This window comes from Lygodium microphyllum, chromosome 8 (genome assembly GCF_053477565.2).
Source record: "Lygodium microphyllum isolate KBCC chromosome 8, Lygodium_microphyllum_v1.1.10, whole genome shotgun sequence".
In the NCBI taxonomy this organism is placed as follows: domain Eukaryota; kingdom Viridiplantae; phylum Streptophyta; class Polypodiopsida; order Schizaeales; family Lygodiaceae; genus Lygodium; species Lygodium microphyllum.
In genome coordinates this window covers 26866937-26887692 of record NC_141142.1, presented here as the reverse complement: position 1 = coordinate 26887692, position 20756 = coordinate 26866937, and positions in this window count along the sequence as shown.

Sequence of the window (20756 nt, the reverse complement as noted above, 5' to 3'; positions counted from 1 at the left end):
GCTGATATTCGTTGCACTCCATCCGTAGACCTATTCTGCACATGCCACGTTGTCAAGCTTGCCATGGCAGACGTGCGAAACATGTGGTTTATGCGGGGGATGAGCGGAAAGTGTCTGAGGACTTTTTGAGGGATGGTCTGCCCTTGCAAGTCCTGTCGATACCTGTGAGCACCACACTTTGGACATGTCTCCATAGTCTCGTATTCATCTCGAAACAATATGCAGTCGTTGATACATGCATGGATGTTATTGTAGTCCATGCCAAGCTTCCGTAAAACATGTCGTGCATCATCACGAGACTCAGGCATGGTGTTTGCAGGTGGCAATATATGATATTTCAATAACCTGAAAACATCATAAAACACCTTGAAAAATCCATCCATATTTACAATAATACTGTTTAAAAAAAAAACAATGAAGTCTGTATGCAAGGTACCTGAATAACTCAGTCACACTCGTATCGCTCCAACCGTATTTCGCTTGCACACTTAAGAGTGCAAGCAATGTCTTCAACCGAGATACTCGGCACCCATCATATAATGGTATGGATGCTTCCTCTCTAAGCGGGTCAGATGTCTCAACATCCATGGGAATCAATGCATCGATCATTGCCTCCATCTCAGGCTCCAAGATTGTAGGCAAGTCGGGAAGGTTGTCTGTCTCCTCTGGCATTGACGATATAGATGGGCCTTGCGAGTGGTCTATTGGCTCCTGCCATCCATCCATCTCACGTCCACGAACTCTTCTAATTGGCCGCAAAGGGTGCTCTCCCCCTTGGGTCGAGACATCACCCCCCTGGACACAAAATTTGCCAACAAGACCCAATCTTATTGTGTATGGTTTTCAATTAGCTTGAGAGTACAATGCATGAAAAATGCTAACTTGAAAATACCGTTTGCTGAAAATCTGCAATCGCCTGATCAATAATCTCAGGTTGAAACTCGCCAAATCGTCGTACGTGTTCTATAGACAATCGACGTTTTCGTCTAATTGCCAACTTGCATTGAGAGCAAGGACATGGGACACGCTGATTAAGATACGACTCGCGGTCTTGAACAATAGGACCTTCTTCGTTTGCCATCTTATCTACATTACAGCAAACGAGGCTTAAATGGATAGCTTTTTGGAGATGTACGTCAACTTGCAAGTTGACCATAAACCTTGCATTGTATATAGTAGTCGAGAGATTTTCCGATGTTATATCTCGGCCTTGTATCATGCTCAACGATTTGTTTGTCCCGGTAGATAATTTTTTGTTATATCTCGGCTTTGAGTATAAGTAATCCATTTTAAAATTAATGCGCGCCATCTATGAAATTTTACAACTATAGTAATAAAATTTATTTCAATCAATTCTAGTCATAGTCATAAGACCTGAGAGAAATTATCCTATACTCAATTTAAGGGATCTCCACTTCTATAACAATAATTTTGGGTTAATTTTGATGAAGTACGTGGCCGTATGCAAAGCACATTGCATACCATTATCGATACGTATATTATCTTAAATTTCATTCCCTTCCCTCTCCCTCTCCCTCTCCCTCACCCTCTCCCTCTCTTTCTCTCACCCTCTCCCTCACCCTCTCGTTCTCTTTCTCTCCCTCTCTCATTTCCTCCCTCCTCCTCCCTCTCCCTCTCCCTCCCTCTTTCTCCCTCTTTCTCCCTCTCCCTCTCCCTCGCTCCCTCGCTCCCTCTCCCTCCCCCTCCCTCTTTCTCTCCCTCTCTCATTTCCTTCCCCTCCCCCTCCCTCTCCCTCTCCCTCTCCCTCTCTTTTTCTCCCTCTCCCTCTCTATCTCTCTTTCTCTCTCATTTCCTAAACAAGCAAAAAATAAAGTGATTTAAACATCCTCCAAGCAAAAGGGAGAGGGAGAGATACAATGCACTCTCCCTCTCTTTCTCTTTCTATCCCTCTCTCATTTCCTTCCCCTTCCTATCCCTCTCACTCTCTTTCTCTCTCATTTCCTCTCCTAAACAAGAAAAAAATAAAGTGATTCAAACATTAAACAAGCAAAAGGGAGAGGGAGGGAGAGAGAGAATGCACTCTCCCTCCTTCTCCCTCTCTTTTTCTTTCTCTCCCTCTCCTATTTCCTCCCCCTCCCTCTCCCTCTCCCTCTATTTCTCTTTCTCTTTCTTTCCCTTTCCCTCTCCCTCTCCCTCTCTTTCTCTCTTACTCTCTCGTTTCCTCTCCTAAACAAGCAAAGAAGAAAGTAATTTAAACATTAAACAAGCAAAAGGGAGAGAGAGAGAGAGAGAATGCACTCTCACTCTCTTTCTCTCCCTCTCCCTCTCTTTCTCTCCCTCTCTCTCCCTCTCCCTCTCCTTCTCTTTCTTTTCCTCTCCTAAATAAACAAAAGAGAACGATTTAAACCTTCAACAAGTAAAAGAAAGAGAGAGGGAGACTCACCAATGAGATATGGCGAGCGTGGGCGGCTTCTCTTTGCAACGAGGGCTCCTCCTCTCCTTCGCGAACAACGACGGTGGCGGTGGCGGCGGCGGCGGCAACAAGTCTCTTCCTCCTCTTCTTTCACAAAGCCTTGGCTCTCTCCCTCGCTCTCGCTCTCAAAAGGCGAAGAAAACAAAATGAAAACGGCGCTCTGGTTTCGGCCGCGCTTTTTTTTCCCTGCGGCGTCGCTATTGGCGTCGGACGCAAATAGCGACGCAAATAGCGACGCAAATAGCGACGCCAATAGCGACGCCAATAGCGACGCCGATAAACGCCGTCGCTAATCGGCGTCGCTATTGCCCCAGTCCCTTGTAGTGTCTAATTCCTACTTCACATCCTCAAAGGATACTTGACAGGCTTCATTCCACTCAAACACACAATTAAAAGATAGGAGGTTCGTCAATCACAACACTCTTTTTGCCAGTGCATTGATAAATCTTCAATAATATCCCATTGATGATAGAAAGCTATGTACCTCTTTTGGAGTACCTGGTGGGCTCATAGCAACTATAACCTTTATCTTTTCAAGGTCAGTTGCGATACCAACCAATCTTACCACATGACCTAGTAACAACCCATAGGGCACCCCAAAGTTGCCATTTCAGGGGAAACATCATTCTCATCTTGTATTCCTCTGTAATAGCCATTTGGTTGTATCCAACAAAGCAATCCATAAACGAATAAATTTTCCTACTCTCTAATTGATACAAAATTTGATAAATAAATGGTAACTAACTGATAGTAATCCTGAATTGTTTGCTTATTACACTCTCTAAAATCTACACAAAGCCGAATCTGATTGTTCTTCTTTTTCCTAATAACAATTGGTAAACACCATTATGTGTGTTGAACCAGAAATATCATGCCATCTTTTCATAGTTTTGTCAATTCTTCGAATCGACCGTCCCTTAATTCGAAAGGCTTACACCTTACTTTTTGTTGTATAGGGTGGCTACCTTCCTTTAAGGGGATAGTATGAATACTGAGGCTAGGAGGAATGCCTCTTAGCCCATCCTCATAACTCCAAGCAAAGATATCACAAAATTCATGAATCAAGGACACATAGTCCTTCCTTTCTTCCAAACTGTGCATGGACCCTAATTTGATTGGCCGTGAGTCATTCAGCGTGCAAAGGTCTAACTCAATTACATCCACATCTCCAATCCTCACCTGAGCCTCTATTGGCTCACTCAAGGTTACTTGATAGATATCCTCTGTAGTGGACTTCTCATTGGATTCGTCACTTGAGATTATGACTCACTACTAGATGGAGCATCTAATGTGTCTAACTCTAATGAGGATAAAGAAACTCTCTCACTTTGAGGAGATTCAAGATAGGCATCTACCACCACACGTCTAGCATCTCTACCAAAAACAAATCGATCAGTGGGTATAATAACGTGGCAGTCTGCTTGTAAAATTCATGGCCTGCTTAGCAATACTTGATAGCTAGGTCACCGACCGGTAAACCTAATGACCCTAAAGTCTAGAATGCATTCCACATTGGCAATGGTCACATGGACTTTAGTAATGCAACCTTTAGATTGCTTTAAAGTGTCATCAGCCATTCGAAGAATCGCAGAGGCATCTATTTTGATTTCTAATCCCAACCTATCTATCAATTTTGAACTCATAATGTTGACAAAGAATGCTATGTCCACAATAGCATGGTCTACTAATATTCCATCAACATATGCTACTACCCTTGGACAATGCTTTTTTGTATGTTCAAACCAATCGTCACCTACTCACACTATTCCCAAGGGCTCAACGATATACCCCATGTGAAGAATCTTCTTAAATTTTTTACACACTCTTGGAGACAACTTAATCAATTGGAGGATAGCTAGCAAGAGCTCGCTTTTCTCATGAGACCATTCTTTCCTTCGATCTTTGAACCAGCTTTAGTGCCTCTTTCTTGACTTTTTCCTTCTTCTTTAGCAAATCCTTATCCTTCTTGGGGTTGGCTTTACCATCTATAGCCTTTAGAGGTCCGCCTTCCATATTGGGATTAAGGATTCACATCCCCTTATCATCTTATTTAGGATTTCCCTCGATAGGTTTTACCTTGTCTTTGTTAGCTTCTTTACCCTTTTGACCTCTTGTAACGACCCGTAGAGATTAGAAGCTTCACTGCCATTGACAAAAATGGATTCAATAAGACTGACTTTACTGCCACTAGGTAGCTTCTCAACCATAGCTTTCCCTCTCTGTAGTATTTGTTTCGGTCCTTCATCTTGTTGAAGATTGTTTCCTTGCACTCGATGATTAACTGGACCTAGCTGTTTACTTCATTGTTGGAGAGAACTAATCTTGATCCAACAGATACTAGCTACAAGATCAGACTTTCCACATATGTCACATTTAACATTTGGACAATTCCTAGAGGGAAATGTGGTCGTTGCACCACTTATAGTTGAATCTTGAGGGGCCACCCTTTTAGGGCGTCGACCCCCTATCAAATTCTGATGTTTCTTAAGAAAATTGACATCAATGGCATGCCTATATTGTTTGGTGATCATGTTAGTATAGTGCATCATCATATCCTTAACTTTGCCAAGGACATTCAAGCCACTTAACTCATAGCTGCAATCATCTATCGGTCGTTCCATTGGCCTAACCACTTGATTGGGAATTGGTTAATTATTGCTTGGAACAACGATAGGATTTATTATTTGGCTTCCAACATTTGGTGGAGCCATCTGACTAGCCATAGGCATGGTCACACTTGGAGGAGTTGGCAACATGGGCACATTTTGAATCATGCTTCCTCTCCCATTAGGAGTACTCATGGGTATCGCTTGACCCCCGTTTGTTAATGCCAAAGTATTTCTAACACCTAGACTCGGATTCCAATTTTCCCTAGAGGTATAAGCCAATTGCAATCGCAATTCTACATGTTGTGCTCTTGTAATAGCCATATCAATGTTGGCAAGAGAAACACTCCTCAACTGCAAGTCAATTGTAATTAAATGTTAAAGTCTAGCCCATTCAAAAAGTATTGCAACTGAGTAGTAGTAGCTGGAATAGGAATATAGGTTTGCAAGTTACAGAATACTTCCTTTTTTTTCTTGGCATATCTAGGAACATTCTTGTGAGGTTCTTGATGTGTTACATTGAGGGCATGTAGCCAATATTGACCTCCCCTTTCAAGGGAAAATTCTCTTCAAAAGGACGCAAAGAAGAAGTCAATTGTAGTTATGGTTCTAGTCGCTAGCCTGTGATACCATATTGCAACACGTCCTTTCAAAGTCATATTAAAGAACATCATCAAGTGTCTTTCATCTTGAGTTCCACAATTAAACATTAACTTTTGGAATTCATTGATATGAAGTTTCCCATCTTTCTCTTCTAACCCATTAAAAATGGGTAGAGTAAACCTTAAGGTTGGCAAGTCTTGCATCCCTGTTGGGATTGCAATGGGTTGTGCCATGGTGACAACCAAATTCATTCAAGGAGTTTGAGTGATCTGAACTATCACTCCACTCGAAGTGGATGGACTAATTCGAAGAGGGGAAGTACTAGAACCTCCTCCTCCTAATGGACTATGCATCGAGCTAGGGTTACTGTAGTCCAAAGAATAATTATTTTCCCACTCCTCAAAGGGAGTCCCTAAACATGCTGGTGTTATATACCACGTAACACACACATAGGGAGCACCCGTAGATTGATCAGTGTGGCTCCACTATGACTCTCCTACACCTTGGGAATTGGTTCCAACATAAAACACATTCGAAAAAAAGTCCACTCTTTTAATAAATTGATCCATGAGATAATATATAAACCTCACCGAATAACTCCCAAGGAACTGAATATCTAACCCTAGAGCTAGTGAGACCTCACACTCTTAGCATCGGTCACCACTCACACAAACATGTGCTATGCATCCAGGATACGATAGCTCATGGTGCATCAATGCAAGTGTGTATATGACCATCATGCTCAAACAAATGTTCATTGAAAATTAGCAATGCCAAACTGCGATGACAATCCCTTTCATGATTTTCTTTTCTCTATGATAGTGCTTCATTGCTTATTAGGGCTAGCAGTGACCTTCCTTGTATGCTACTAGTCCCTTTTTAATTTTAAACAATTGCAAACCCTATATGATATGTAGCATGAAACATTAGAATTTAACATACTTTATCACTCCCAACAATCCCCTTACTTCCTACTGTTTAAAATTTTACATGCGATGACAGGTGTAAGGTATGGTTTTTTATGTATTTTTCTTTATTGAAAGCGATAAGAACCCATACCAATAAAAAGATAGGGCTGAACTGAGGCTAAACCTCATTCTTGAGCTCTATCATACATTTACATACATAAATCTTTTTTTTTCTTATTTTTATGATGTGAAGAACCTAAATTTTTTTAATTTTCTTAATTTTTTCTATTTATTTATAGAAAATTACAAATAATTACTGATTTTCAGGTGTACATTAATTACTATTGCAGAGAATGATTTTTTTAGTATGTTTCATTCCATAGGAACGGCAAAAGCACAACAAAAACCCAAAAACTACATATTTTCCCTTAAATGACCTAATCTTGGGTTTTGTGTGTTTTGCATAAAGTTATTATATGATTGATTTTTTCATGATTCTTTCAACATGAATGATCAAACATAGGATTGACAATCAAATCCAAGCATTGCTAACCATTTCAAATAACAATTGATCATAAAACGATAAAATCTATATTTTTCACATAAAATCACTCATTATGATGCACATTTTTCAAACTTGGAGGTTTGTTGCCACTCTTCCATGGTTGTTGATGATCCATTCAACCTTGATTCACATCTCTTTCAAGTCTTGCATCATCGTTTGATCAAATACATCTATCTCAGCCCACCCCCCTCTCTTTTACATTGATCCATGAGAACAAACCACAAGAGGAGAGAGGAGAGGGAAATACTAAAATCAGATCTTGTTGTATTATGCATCATTTTTTATCATCTCTATGGGGATGAAGGGCAAAGAAATGATGGAGATTGTTGCCAAGAGCACTCCTTGAATGGTTTATGATCATAAAAATGATTTTTTTGATCATGGAAGGAGGCACCGAAAAAAATGCATCTCCTCCTCTCCCCCCCCCCCTGGGTTTCATGAAATGTGGCTTTTGAGATCTAAACCACTAAACCAAGCTTAAAGTTTGGTTTTAGAAAACCGGTTCAAGTTTTGTGTTCAAACACTTGGATTCGAGATCTGTCTGAATGATTGGCTTCATGACAAATCTACAAAGTTGCCCACCATCACATACTTTTCGGCTTTCGGATCATATAGCTACTTCATAATGAGAAACCTTGTGGGGATTAAATGGGGGGTCAAATGGACTTCGATCAACGAACCGAGACTTACATTGGGTTCATGGCATCAAACTCCATCTAGAAAAACTTCAGCTCATCAATGCAAAATCATTTCATTTTGCATGAAAATTTGGTCTTTTAGGATCTTTCAGAGGGGGGATTTAAAAAGCAAGCCCTCGATTTGAAGTTTTTTCACAAATTTTTTCAAAACTTGGAGTTTTTTCACAAAATTTGTAACTTTATGAGGAATAATCTTATTACGCATATTGAAAATTTGCATTAAACAAGCTATTCAAGGGACCATGTTTTTCAAACTCTCCAAATACACCGAAGAGAAAAAAATGAACAAAATTGGGATGCTATCACACATCTCAAAAAGTACCCTTATTAATCAAACTAATCTGTAAAATAATAAGTCAATCTAAACAAAACACAAAAAGAACTCAATATAGGAAAAGATAATTATCTCTCTTGCAACTATTTAGGCAAATTGTGAAAGCCACTTATGTATAACTATTATATAGTATCGATATGTGGACTTGGCAACAATAACAAAGGTCAATATCTTCCTCATCTTCTTCACTAATCACTCCAAAGCTTCTCATATATGCAATGGTTGTACGGAGCTTTAACTCTAACATATCTAGAAGGGATATAAACAACCCTCTGAGGGGAATTAAAACAAAGTGATCAACAAGCTTTATGAAACAAAATCGAGATTACTTTGAGAAAAAAATTGTCACAACTAGCAAAAATGAACTTGGAGCATCAAAACTACGAAAAATGTAATTTCTTTGTCCACAAAATAAGCATAATTTATAATGAGATCCATCACCTACAGATAGGTAGCCCCCTCAGTGAATACTAAGCTTTATGGATGTATTCTTCATAGCAAAAGGCAAATAATAAACTTGCATACTTTTCATAATAGGAGCAGAGGAGCAAGATCTAGATTACCTTAAAAAAAATTAGCTCAAGCAACAAGAATGAAGTTAAAGCATCAAAATGAGGAAAAATGAAATTACTTTGTATACTAAATAAGCATGGTTTATAAAGAGATTCCTAACCTACAAATAGCTGGCCCCCTCAATGAATCAAAAAAGCATGATCAATAATTCCACTTTTAGATCCTCATCCAATCATGTCCACAAATGGACAACTGGCCCATGATTAATAATGTCTACTTTTACTAGAGTTCTCATTATTCTAAAAAAGAAAAATACCAAATATGTGGTCCCTTCACATCATGTATCCAAAATGAACGTCCACCTCCACTTCTTCATATGCCCTTTAAATCTTCCATTCACTAGTGTATGCACTACAAGATATAGACCTTATAGCGACGTTTAAAGCGACGAAAATACAAACAACAAAATTTGCCCCCGTCGTCACAAAAAGCGTCGTTATTGATGACGTCATAGAATCGTCGCTATATGCATTGCCACATATAGCACTGTGTGATGTATGAGAGCCATACAAAATAGTTTCTGCACTGCTGCATACAAAGCGTTTGCAAACAAAAAGAATGTATACTGAAATCATAAAACTGATACATGAAATAAATACATGATTACATAAAATGCGATTGGTACAATCATGAAACGATATCACTAATACATAGAAAATGTTTACATAGATCAAGCGACTAAAAACTAAAGGTGTGTCAGCTCTAAGGATCCAAGGGCGAGCTACAAATCCTCGTCCCCCGAAAGCTCGTCCCGCTGCAAAGGAGCATCAAACGGATTTTGCAGAAAAAGAAACAACATATCAATCCACCATACAATAATGCATTCAAATATCTCATGGTAACTACGGACGAGAAAGATGAGTGACTTAAAGGGCCGCCGCGTCTATACAATCGGTCGATCAATGCCCTGAGACCGTGCCTCTCCGCATATCGAGTCTCAAGGCCTTGCATATCGCGATTTGTAATGGAGTGCTGCAAAGAAAACAAAATGCTAACTGTTAGAAACATGATTGTCAGTACAAAGAATATCTCAAAAAAACAAATAAGCAAAACAAAAGAGAAACTTACAAAGTCCTCCAAATATGTCCTATGGCCGCCACTCCCAAGATGATGCACTGATCCGGCCTCGATTCGTGCCCTCGCCGCCTCCTGCTGACTCCAACGTCCTGGCGAATCTGTAGCCTCCTCCCTCAGTCGACGCTAGTCGTCTGCATCTAACCACTCGGGCTTTGGAGCCCCACTCTTGATTGCCTTGCGTACGTCGAATCGTCTATGTGACATGTATGCACGCATGCAATCCATCATCCAGCCCGTAGAGAATCTATCTACTGCGGTTGGCACCGGGAACTCCTCGTGCAAGGATGCTACTATGTAGTCCTTGCTCCCCTCCGGTATGTTCCTTCAATGATCCAGGACGTTGTGCCGAAAAACTTGTTGGCACAACTCCCTCATGCGAGCCATCACCCTCCTCTCCTCATCATTCATGATGATGGCTCTTGACCTACTATCCACTAGGTATCCATAACCCCTAGGAGTCTGCCTAAGATGGGCCCTCTCCCATCTCCGTCCACGCTCCTGGGCATATCCAGGAGACCCCTGTACATCCGGTGTACCGATGGGGGTACCCTCTCCCGGAGTGCCACTCAAAGGGGTGCCACCAAAAGGAGTGCAGCGTTCATACGTGCTGGAGGTCGTCCAAGAAAACCTTTCCTGAGTTCATAATCCTCCGACAAGAAAGCGGCGTGTCCTTGATATACCATCTTCTTCATGGTTCGTGACCTTCGGGAGTCTAACTGTGGCCCACACAATGGACATGCATGATAACCTGAGGTAACCAGACCTGTAAGGCGATCCACGACCTAGTGAATACTTGATTGAATGAAATAAAATATAGATATTACCAGTGAGAACAAAGGTCTGCTCACCTGAGCACTCTCCCATACTCGGAAAGTCATGCATCGTCCACATGAGAATGGCTCAAATGTTGGCTGACCGCCGACCATCGCGCCTGCTCATATCTTGCACCGTGACCCCCTCCTCCCACAAAATCTTAAGCTCATAGACTAATGGACGAAGATACACATCCATATTTTTTACTTTGTAGCAGCCCGGGACGAGCAAGCTAAGGATGAGATGTCCTTTCTTCGTAGAAAGCCATGGAGGGATGTTGTAGTTGATAAGCACTATAAGCCACACACTGTAAGAAGTCGAGCGCAGACCGAATGGGTTCACACCATCCATGGCGAGACCGAGCCGAATATTCCTTGGCTCTCGCGCAAAGCTTGGGAAGGTAGAGTCAATGTGGCTCCATGCGCGCGAATCTATTGATATTCATTGAACTCCATCCGTGGACCTATTCTGCACATGCCACGTTGTCAAGCTTGCCATGGCAGATGTGCGAAACATGTGGTTTATGCGGGGGATGAGTGGAAAGTGTCTGAGAACTTTTTGAGTGATGGTTTGCCCTTGCAAGTCCTGTCGATATCTGTGAGCACCACACTTTGGACATGTCTCCATAGTCTCGTATTCATCTCGAAAAAATATGCAGTCATTGATACATGCATGGATGTTATGGTAGTCCATGCCAAGCTTCCGTAAAACATGTCGTGCATCATCAGGAGACTCAGGCATGGTATTTGCAGATGGCAATATATGATAATTCAATAACCTGAAAAAAATCATAAAACACCTTGAAAAAACACAAATGTTTGCAATAATACTATTTTAAAAAAAATCAATGAAGCCTGTGTGCAAGGTACCTGAATAACTCAGTCACACTCGTATCGCTCCAACCGTATTTTTCTTACACACTTAAGAGTGCAAGCAATGTCTTCAACCGAGATACTTGGCATCCATCATATAATGGTATGGATGCTTCCTCTCTAAGCGGGTCAGATGTCTCAACATCCATGGGAATCAATGCATCGATCATTGCCTCCATCTCAGGCTCCAAGATTGTAGGCAAGTCGGGAAGGTTGTCTGTCTCCTCTGGCATTGACGGTATAAATGGGCCTTGCGAATGGTCGATTGGCTCCTGCAATCCATCCATCGCATGTCCACGAACTCTTCTAATTGGCCGCAAAGGGTGCACTCCCCCTTGGGTCGAGACATCACTCCCCTGGATAGAAAATTTGCCGACAAGACCCAATCTTATTGTGTGTGGTTTTCAATTAGCTTGAGAGTACAATGCATGATTAATATTAACTTCAAATTACTGTTTGCTGAAAATCTGCAATCGCCTGATCAATGATCTCAGATTGAAACTCGCCAAATCGTCGTACGTGCTCTATAGACAATCAGCGTTTTCGTCTAATTGCCAACTTGCATTGAGAGCAAGGACATGGGACACGCTGATTAAGATACGTCTCCCGGTCTTGAACAATAAGACCTTCTTCGTTTTCCATCTTATCTACATTACAGCAAACGAGACTTAAATGGATAGCTTTATGGAGATGTACGTCAAGTTGCAAGTTGACCATAAATCTTGCATTGTATATAGTAGTTGAGAGATTTTCCGATGTTATATCTCGGCCTTGTATCATGCTCAAGGATTTGTTTGTCGCGGTAGATAATTATTTGTTATATCTCGGCTTTGAGTATAAGTAATCCATTTTAAAATTAATGTGCGCCATCTATGAAATTTAATAACTATAGTAATAAAATTTATTTCAATCAATTCTACTCATAGTCATAAGACCTGAGAGAAATTATCCTATACTCAATTTAAGGGTTTCTTCTTTTATAACAATACTTTTGGGTTCATTTTGATGAAGTACCTTAATGACCATTAGCTAGGGTATCATTTTCTTTTAGTCCTTCCATTGACTAGTTGACATGATTTCTAATTTGGCATGCCTATATAGTTAATACAAAAACAATGAATTATGCATATCACAATTAGATCCCCTACTTGGACTTCATGAAGGAATTGACCATTTTTAAGCCATCTTAAAGAGTTACCAATGTACGTGGCCCATGGCAAAGCACATTGCATACCATTATCAATAAGTCTATTATCTTAAATTTCCTTCCCCTTCCTCTCCCTCTCTTTCTCTCCCTCTCTCTCCCTCTCTCTCCCTCTCCCTCTCTTTCTCTCTTTCTCTCACCCTCTCCCTCTCCCTCTCCCTCTCGTTCTCTTTCTCTCCCTCTCTCATTTCCTTCCCCTCCCTCTCCCTCTCCCTCTCTTTCTCTTTTTCTCCCTGTCCCTCTCTATCTCTCTTTCTCTCTCATTTCCTAAACAAGCAAAAAATAAAGTGATTTAAACATCCTCCAAGCAAAAGGGAGAGGGAGAGATACAATGCACTCTCCCTCTCTTTCTCTTTCTATCCCTCTCTCATTTCCTTCCCCTCCCTCTCCCTCTCGCTTTCTTTCTCTCTCATTTCCTCTCCTAAACAAGCAAAAAATAAAGTGATTTAAACATTAAACAAGCAAAAGGGAGAGGGAGAGAGAGAATGCACTCTCCCTCCTTCTCCCTCTCTTTCTCTTTCTCTCCCTCTCTCATTTCCTCCCCCTCCCTCTCCCTCTCCCTCTATTTCTCTTTCTCTTTCTCTTTCTCTCCCTCTCCCTCTCCCTCTCTTTGTCTCTTACCCTCTCATTTCCTTCCCCTCCCTCTCCCTCTCTCCTAAACAAGCAAAAAAAAAAGTGTTTCAAACAACAAACAACCAAACCTGTCGTGAGAGAGAGAATGCACACACTCTCTCTCACCCTCTCCCTCTCCCTCTCGTTCTCTTTCTCTCCCTCTCTCATTTCCTTCCCCTCCCTCTCCCTCTCCCTCTCTTTCTCTTTTTCTCCCTCTCCCTCTTTATCTCTCTTTCTCTCTCATTTCCTAAACAAGCAAAAAATAAAGTGATTTAAACATCCTCCAAGCAAAAGGGAGAGGGAGAGATACAATGCACTCTCCCTCTCTTTCTCTTTCTATCCCTCTCTCATTTCCTTCCCCTCCCTCTCCCTCTCGCTCTCTTTCTCTCTCATTTCCTCTCCTAAACAAGCAAAAAATAAAGTGATTTAAACATTAAACAAGCAAAAGGGAGAGGGAGAGAGAGAATGCACTCTCCCTCCTTCTCCCTCTATTTCTCTTTCTCTCCCTCTCTCATTTCCTCCCCCTCCCTCTCCCTCTCCCTCTATTTCTCTTTCTGTTTCTCTTTCTCTTTCTCTCCCTCTCCCTCTCTCTCTCTTTCTCTCTTACTCTCTCGTTTCCTCTCCTAAACAAGCAAAAAAGAAAGTGATTTAAACATTAAACAAGTAAAAGAGAGAGAGAGAGAGAGAATGCACTCTCCCTCTCTTTCTCTTTCTCTCTCTCTCCCTCTCCCTCTCCCTCTCTTTCTCTCCCTCTCTCTCTCTCTCCCTCTCCTTCTCTTTCATTTCCTCTCCTACACAAGCAAAAGAGAACGATTTAAACCTTCAACAAGCAAAAGAAAGAGAGAGGGAGACTCACCAATGAGATATGGCGAGTGTGGGGCGGCTTCTCTTTGCAATGAGGGCTCCTTCTCTCCTTCGCGAACAACGGCGGTGGCGGCGGCGGTGGCAGCAAGTCTTCTTCCTCTTCTTCTCTCACAAATCCTTCGCTCTCTCCCTCGCTCTCACTCTCAAAAGTCGAAGCAAAAGAAATGAAAACGGTGCTCGGGTTTCAGCCGCGTTTTTTTTCATGGGCGTCGCTATTTGCGACGCAAATAGCGATGCCAATAGCGACGCCAATAGCGACGCCGATATCCGCCGTCACTAATCGGCGTCGCTAATTGCCCAATTCCTTGTAGTGATGGTTCCCATCTCATTGGAAAATAGCCAAAATAAAACTCTCAATTCTTTGATTTGCATTTTATGTATCAGGGAAGGGAAAGCATCAAATTTAAATCAGTTTTCTTAAGGGAAGGTTGATGCATCATCATATGTTGATTTTTATCCATCCCAAGCACACGAATGTAGACATAATACATGTGCTTGCATGCTAGGAAGGGTTTACTTTCCAACTCTCTCTTTGAAAGTCAGGACATGTGTAGAAGTGCTCGGGATTGACATGCACATCATAGAAATGCTCTAACATAACATAAAATATACTTTCTCATTTTCCACCACTACTTTCTCTTCCATGAAAACTACATCCAATGCCTTAGTCAATGCAATTTTTCTTTCTGCATCCTTAGAAATACCATGTCCATTTTTTGCTTTGCTTGCCACTTGAAGAGGTAAGTGGGTTGTACTATTTTTGGGGGTAAGTGGAATGCCATCATGCTTGAATGCAAAACCTCCTTTTATAAGAATTGAAATCTCCTCTGCAAAAGCATTGGTGCCCTTGTCAATAGACCAAATCCTTGGCCGCAAGGGCACATGCTTAACTTTTTTATCAACATCCCATGTATGCTCCACATCATGATTGCAAAACCAGAACGATTGTGCAATAGGCTTACCTTGAAATTCCCTCTCTAACGAAAATGAAGGGCATAGTAACCCAGGTGATCTACTTTCTCTCACATTGCAACACTTCTTTCTATTTATAATACCAAAACATTTTCATTTGCAATGAATGGGCATTCTCCGAATAGCCCAAACACTTCTATGCATTTTCGCCTTTGAGACAATATTAGTTGGGATATCCATTTCAATTGGCACTGCATGCACCTCAGGGTCCAAGCCTACTTCTGTAGCTTGGTCATTTCTATTTTGCAAATTTATCTTGCGTGGTGGTTTTTTTTTTCTATCCCATTGCATAGCGAGGTTTATGAGAGCTACAACCATCTAGAGCTCTTCTTTTCCTTTGAATTGTTTCTTTGTTCCCAGAAATGAAACGCTCTCTGTACATGGGGGTGCCAAGAACTGATCCTTGCATTTTTTGAGCTATGAATGCAGGTGAAGGGTCTTGCAACCACCCTATTAATAAGAGCATCCATGTTGGGACCACTTCTAGAGTATCTTCCAGTTGTGAAGGCCAGTTGCCTTGAACATTGAATATATGAGTTGATCAAGTCAGTGACACATGCATCATATAAACCAATTTTCTTCTTTTAATCCTTCCCTACCAACCAACTTGCATGCATGCTCTCAGAGAGATTTTTGTTGGGAATACAAGCCCTCTCCCAAGGACTCAAGGAAGCCTGCAACCCAATAAAAAAGTCAACAATTCCTCTTACATATCTATTTTGTTCTCGTACTTGGGTATTCCCACCCCAATGATATTAGTACATGTGCATGTAACAAATAGAAACAAACAAAAATATTTACATGTATAGTACTACCCCAATGGTCTATCCTATTCTCCCACCATTTGATCCATCTCTTCAATGCTACTACACTATCTTGAGGTAGTCCTACTTGCTCTCACCAATTTGTATAGCTATGGCATTCCTCTTGCCCTCTTCAATGGAATTTGAAAGGCACTACCTCTCACATAAATTCAAGTGATGCTTCTTAAGGTTTGAAGGCACATATTTTGTTGTGTGCTTTTGTAAGCTTTGTTCCCAGTGAAACAAACATGATCGCTCTCTTCCTTCCAACACATTCTCAGGTTCCCATTGAAAGCAGTGTGGATTTCCATCCAATTTTTGCACCTGCTTCATCCACCATAAAACCTGCAAAGTCTGCACTAGGGTGTCCACACTTGAGCATCACATCATTAAGGCATATCCAAAAAAGGATTTGTGTTTCTGTATCCTTTTCCTTTGTATCACAAATAGCAATCACCATGATCCCCTTCAAGCTGCAATAAAAAATGCAGTCATTAGCAATTAAAATATGTCAACAAAAATTGATAGCAAGTAATTAGGTTCTCTAACGAACCATGGATTATACAAAGAATAAGACATTGTTGCCCAGTCATCTATTCTGTGTGTAAAGCCAAAGTGAACCCAAGACTTGCAAAGGTCTCCATTTTCTGAGCGTCACATTCAATTTACCAATTCCACTCCAGAGCTAGGTCCTTTAGTAGACATCTTGAAAATGTAACTTTTTTCACCCACCCCTCCTTGCCCTAGAAATTTGCTACCATGAAGAAAAGAAAACATGTATCTTTTTTTCAACTACAAAATGATATCAAAGCCATCTCCAACAATAAATGTTTCCTTTTTTTTTTTGGTATGTCGCGATACTATTGAACCTGTAACCTCAACAAAAGGAAGTTTGTTAAACCAATGGCAATGGTGCAAACCATATTTTGCATACTTGAATAACCAAAACTAACCTAGGATTTTGAACCAATGGCATCAACTCCTTCAAAAAGTTTGTAAGCTCTTGTTCTCCCTTCACCTTTGAACCATTAGTTGTAAAAGATTCAATGATAATTTGTTTTGCTACAATCATTTGAATCTTCCTAGCATTATGGTGTTGATTCACTTGCAAAACCAAGTGAACTAGAGATCTAATTTTTTTTTTTGCAACCATTGAAGTCCCTGGTTGCACATTGTGTGTGCGAGTGCCTACATGGACCATCAATCTCTCTATGCTTGTCTCCTTTGGCAAAATATAATAAACTTTGCAATTACAAGTTGTATAACAAGTGACAACTTTAGTACAATAGTGATAAGTGATGGAATGTTTTTCTTCACTTGCAAGTAGTCCCTTACTCACTTTGCTGTTGCGGTAACCATGAAAATACATTTTATTATGTTGATTGTTGCTCTCATAGTAAGGACAATTGACTTGATGACATTGCAAATATCCAAGGCAATATCTAATTCTTGAAGTAGCATCAAGGAAGATATTAGTTGGATGGGGTCTTGTCTAGACATGACAATCATATTGTTGATGCATCCCATCATGTTTGAAGACGTGCCATATGTAGGTAGAAGAACGAAAGCAACAAAACCATTGTACTCTCTTGGAATCTCACTAACAAAAAAAGGGCCTTGACGCATCTACAATAAAATCTTCAACTTCTTTCCTTTGGGGCTATTAGCAATCCAATGTAAAATGTCTTTCTTTATTGGTGGAAATGAATGATAACTATCAAGTCCATCATCCAACTCTAAGGCAACAGCTGGAGTTGATACGGGTGCACAAAAAGCATTTATTATAAGTGTTGAAGAAGTTTGAGATGACGTCTCTGCGAAGGAATTAGATGAAATGTCTACCGCAGGTCCTGAAAGTGAATGAGCTTGTTTGCTATTTTTTACAGTGTATAGTCCTTCATCATGGTCCATTGTGAAAGTGGTATTACAATGTACTATTTTATATTGACATAAAGGAGAAGAATCAAGAAAAAATTTCTTTGCACCATTGATATCCGGCTGGGCACGAACCACGATCTCTTAACTATAAGTGTCAAGTTGGAAAATAGCATGCAAGCCTACCAGCTTCCGGTCAGGGGGGTAGAAGTGATTGAAGAAAAAAAGAGCTCATAGAAATCTTTCCATCCCCTAGGGCACAATACATTCCAGCAATTAGGAGTCGATTGATCATTGAAGAGTAACTTCTGCCATCATCTCTCACAAAAGCCAATTTGAAACTCGACAAAAAATGGAGCTCCGAATACGAAATATTATATCTAATAGCGTTCCTATTGTTTATCAATTTCTTTAAACCTAGAAATAATAGTCTATTATCCCCACCAAATATGGATTAAATGAGCTATTACTCCATGGGCAAGTTCTTAGTGACGGTTAAAGTTGTGAATCAGTCCATTAATGAACCAAATCATTACAAAAGTCTACATATTGAAAAATCAAAAGCCCCTACAACAAGCTCAAACAAGACAAACATTCTCCATCAAACTCACTGGGTAAGCTCCACACTCCATCCCCATGGTTGAAAATCTATATTTAAAGTTTCATTTTTCTCCATGATTAAAAAATTGGAAGAGGAGGTAGACAATGAGAGGAAAAAAATGGGAGGGGAAAGAAGGAAAGGGGAGGCAGAGCAGGAGACAGTCAACTGAAAAATGGGAGGGTAGGAGACATTTGGGACACCTGGGGCTGTCTACGTCAATAGAAACAACACAAACAACTATTGGGGGTTGGGCACAACCCCTTTGGAGGGAGGAGAGGAGAGGGAGAAGGCAGGGATGGGGAACCCTCAGCACCTCCCGGTTGTCTGTCCGTAGGGTGTTGTTGGTGCAATTTGGGCAGTTGTGGCATTCTCTATCTCTACCACTCTCCTCTTAGCCCCTCCTCCCTAAACTAGTGCACCAAGTTACATACAATTTTTGGCTTCGAGGGTGCCCTTGGAACCCCCACTAATAGTAGTAGGGGGGCTGATGCCCCCCTCCAGATAGAGTGGGTGTAAATTGCGCAAGTGTAAGGCATGAAAAATTAAAACATTTTTGAATCGTATGCAAATCAATCTAAAGAAATAAATGTGACATGATTTGGGTTTTATGGATTGGGAATTGTTAGACACTTAGTATTGCCTGCATCAACATAGACATGAACAAGGGGTTGGGAGTATCCCCTCTTTGGGGGTGCGGGGGTGAAATTGTTGTAGGGAGGTTCAAATCATTAACAAAATTTAATACATTTATTAAAACCAAATAACAAATGATATAGAATTGTGTTGTCTGCGTCAAAATGTCATATTTTGGTAGAGATGAATTAATATAACATGTGATTTAGTTAATTTGTCTTCATTTTTAAAATCATTTATGATTTCTTTTAGTGCTTTTGAGCATGGCTAGAGGTCGATGTGGTGGTGGTAGGAGGGATCAAAGCAAAAGGATTCATCTAGGTAATTCATTTAATCACTCTTTTAAATTTTCATATTCTATTCTTAATGGTTAACCAACTCTTTTAATGTTCCATATAAATGGTAGTTTCTTTTTGTAGATACTCCAATTACAAGATTAAGATCCGGTCTATGCAATAGATTAGTAAGTATCGATCAAGAAGCATCCTCTCGTGCATTCTCTGAATCTCCACATGATAAGGGTGTAAAACCAAGGAAAAAATGTCCTTTCATTGATGATGAAACACTTGAGGATAGCATGGATGAAGCAAGCAATGACATTCATGCTCATCCTATGAGCACCCACACTACCACCACGGAGTGTAGTGAAACAACACAAGGGAGGTCTTTAGATTTGCAAACTATACATGAAGAAAATGAAGAGGTGAATGAGGATTTTGCTAATGAAGAAAAGAATGAGGTGGGTGGCATGATAGACACATCGGAGAGAATGTCAAGTTTGGGCTTATGTCAGATGTGTTGACCTCATTTTTTATAAGGAGGTCTATGTCTCCTCCTTCTATCCCTTTGTGTAGACTTGTGCCCTATGAGGATATAAGGCTTGCATCTAGTTTTGCTACATGGTTGATTTCATCTTTTGAAAATGCTTCATATATGGCAACGACATGCAAATTTTTGGTTTCTTTGAGAAGGCCCACTAGTGAGCTAATGGATGTATCTCCCCAAAATTTGGAAGAGTGGGGCCCTCTAGAGAAGTTAACCAAAGGTTTGAAGATGAATTGACTAATGATTGGGCCGATTTAAGAGGGCACAAGTTTTTCATATGGGACAGTAATCATAGTTTGAAGACATGGATGAAGAGGATAAAGGAAGGTAACTATGCATTTTCTTGTTTTCTCTTGTTTATTGTGATGATACTTCATTCTTTGACTAACCATTTATTGTATTCTTTGATGTATGTAGTTTATAGTGAAGATATTTCATGACATGTTATAGTTCTATGTCAATTCATTCAAGTGGAGAAGAAGAAAGAAGAAGAACTATTATTAGCATTGGATACATCAAATTCGTAAGTATACTTATCACTATTAACTTTTTCAAATGGATTAATGGATTATCAATTATGTGTGAATGCCAATAGTTTTTATTTATGTGTGAATCTCAAAATATAAAGATAATTTATGTGTGAATTTCAATAGATTTTATTTAAACCACTAGGTTTCATTTACGAGTGAATGCCAATAGGTTCATTTATTAGTTATGTGAATGTGAATAGGTTTAATTTATGTGTGAATCTTAAAATTTAAAGACTATTTTCAATGTTGTAGTGTAACAAGAGCACATGTAAAACCCAACCTAGGTCATGAAACTTTCATGTTCCAAAAATTTGGCATCGCCGATAAACAAAGCATTTTGGAAAGGATGAGCCC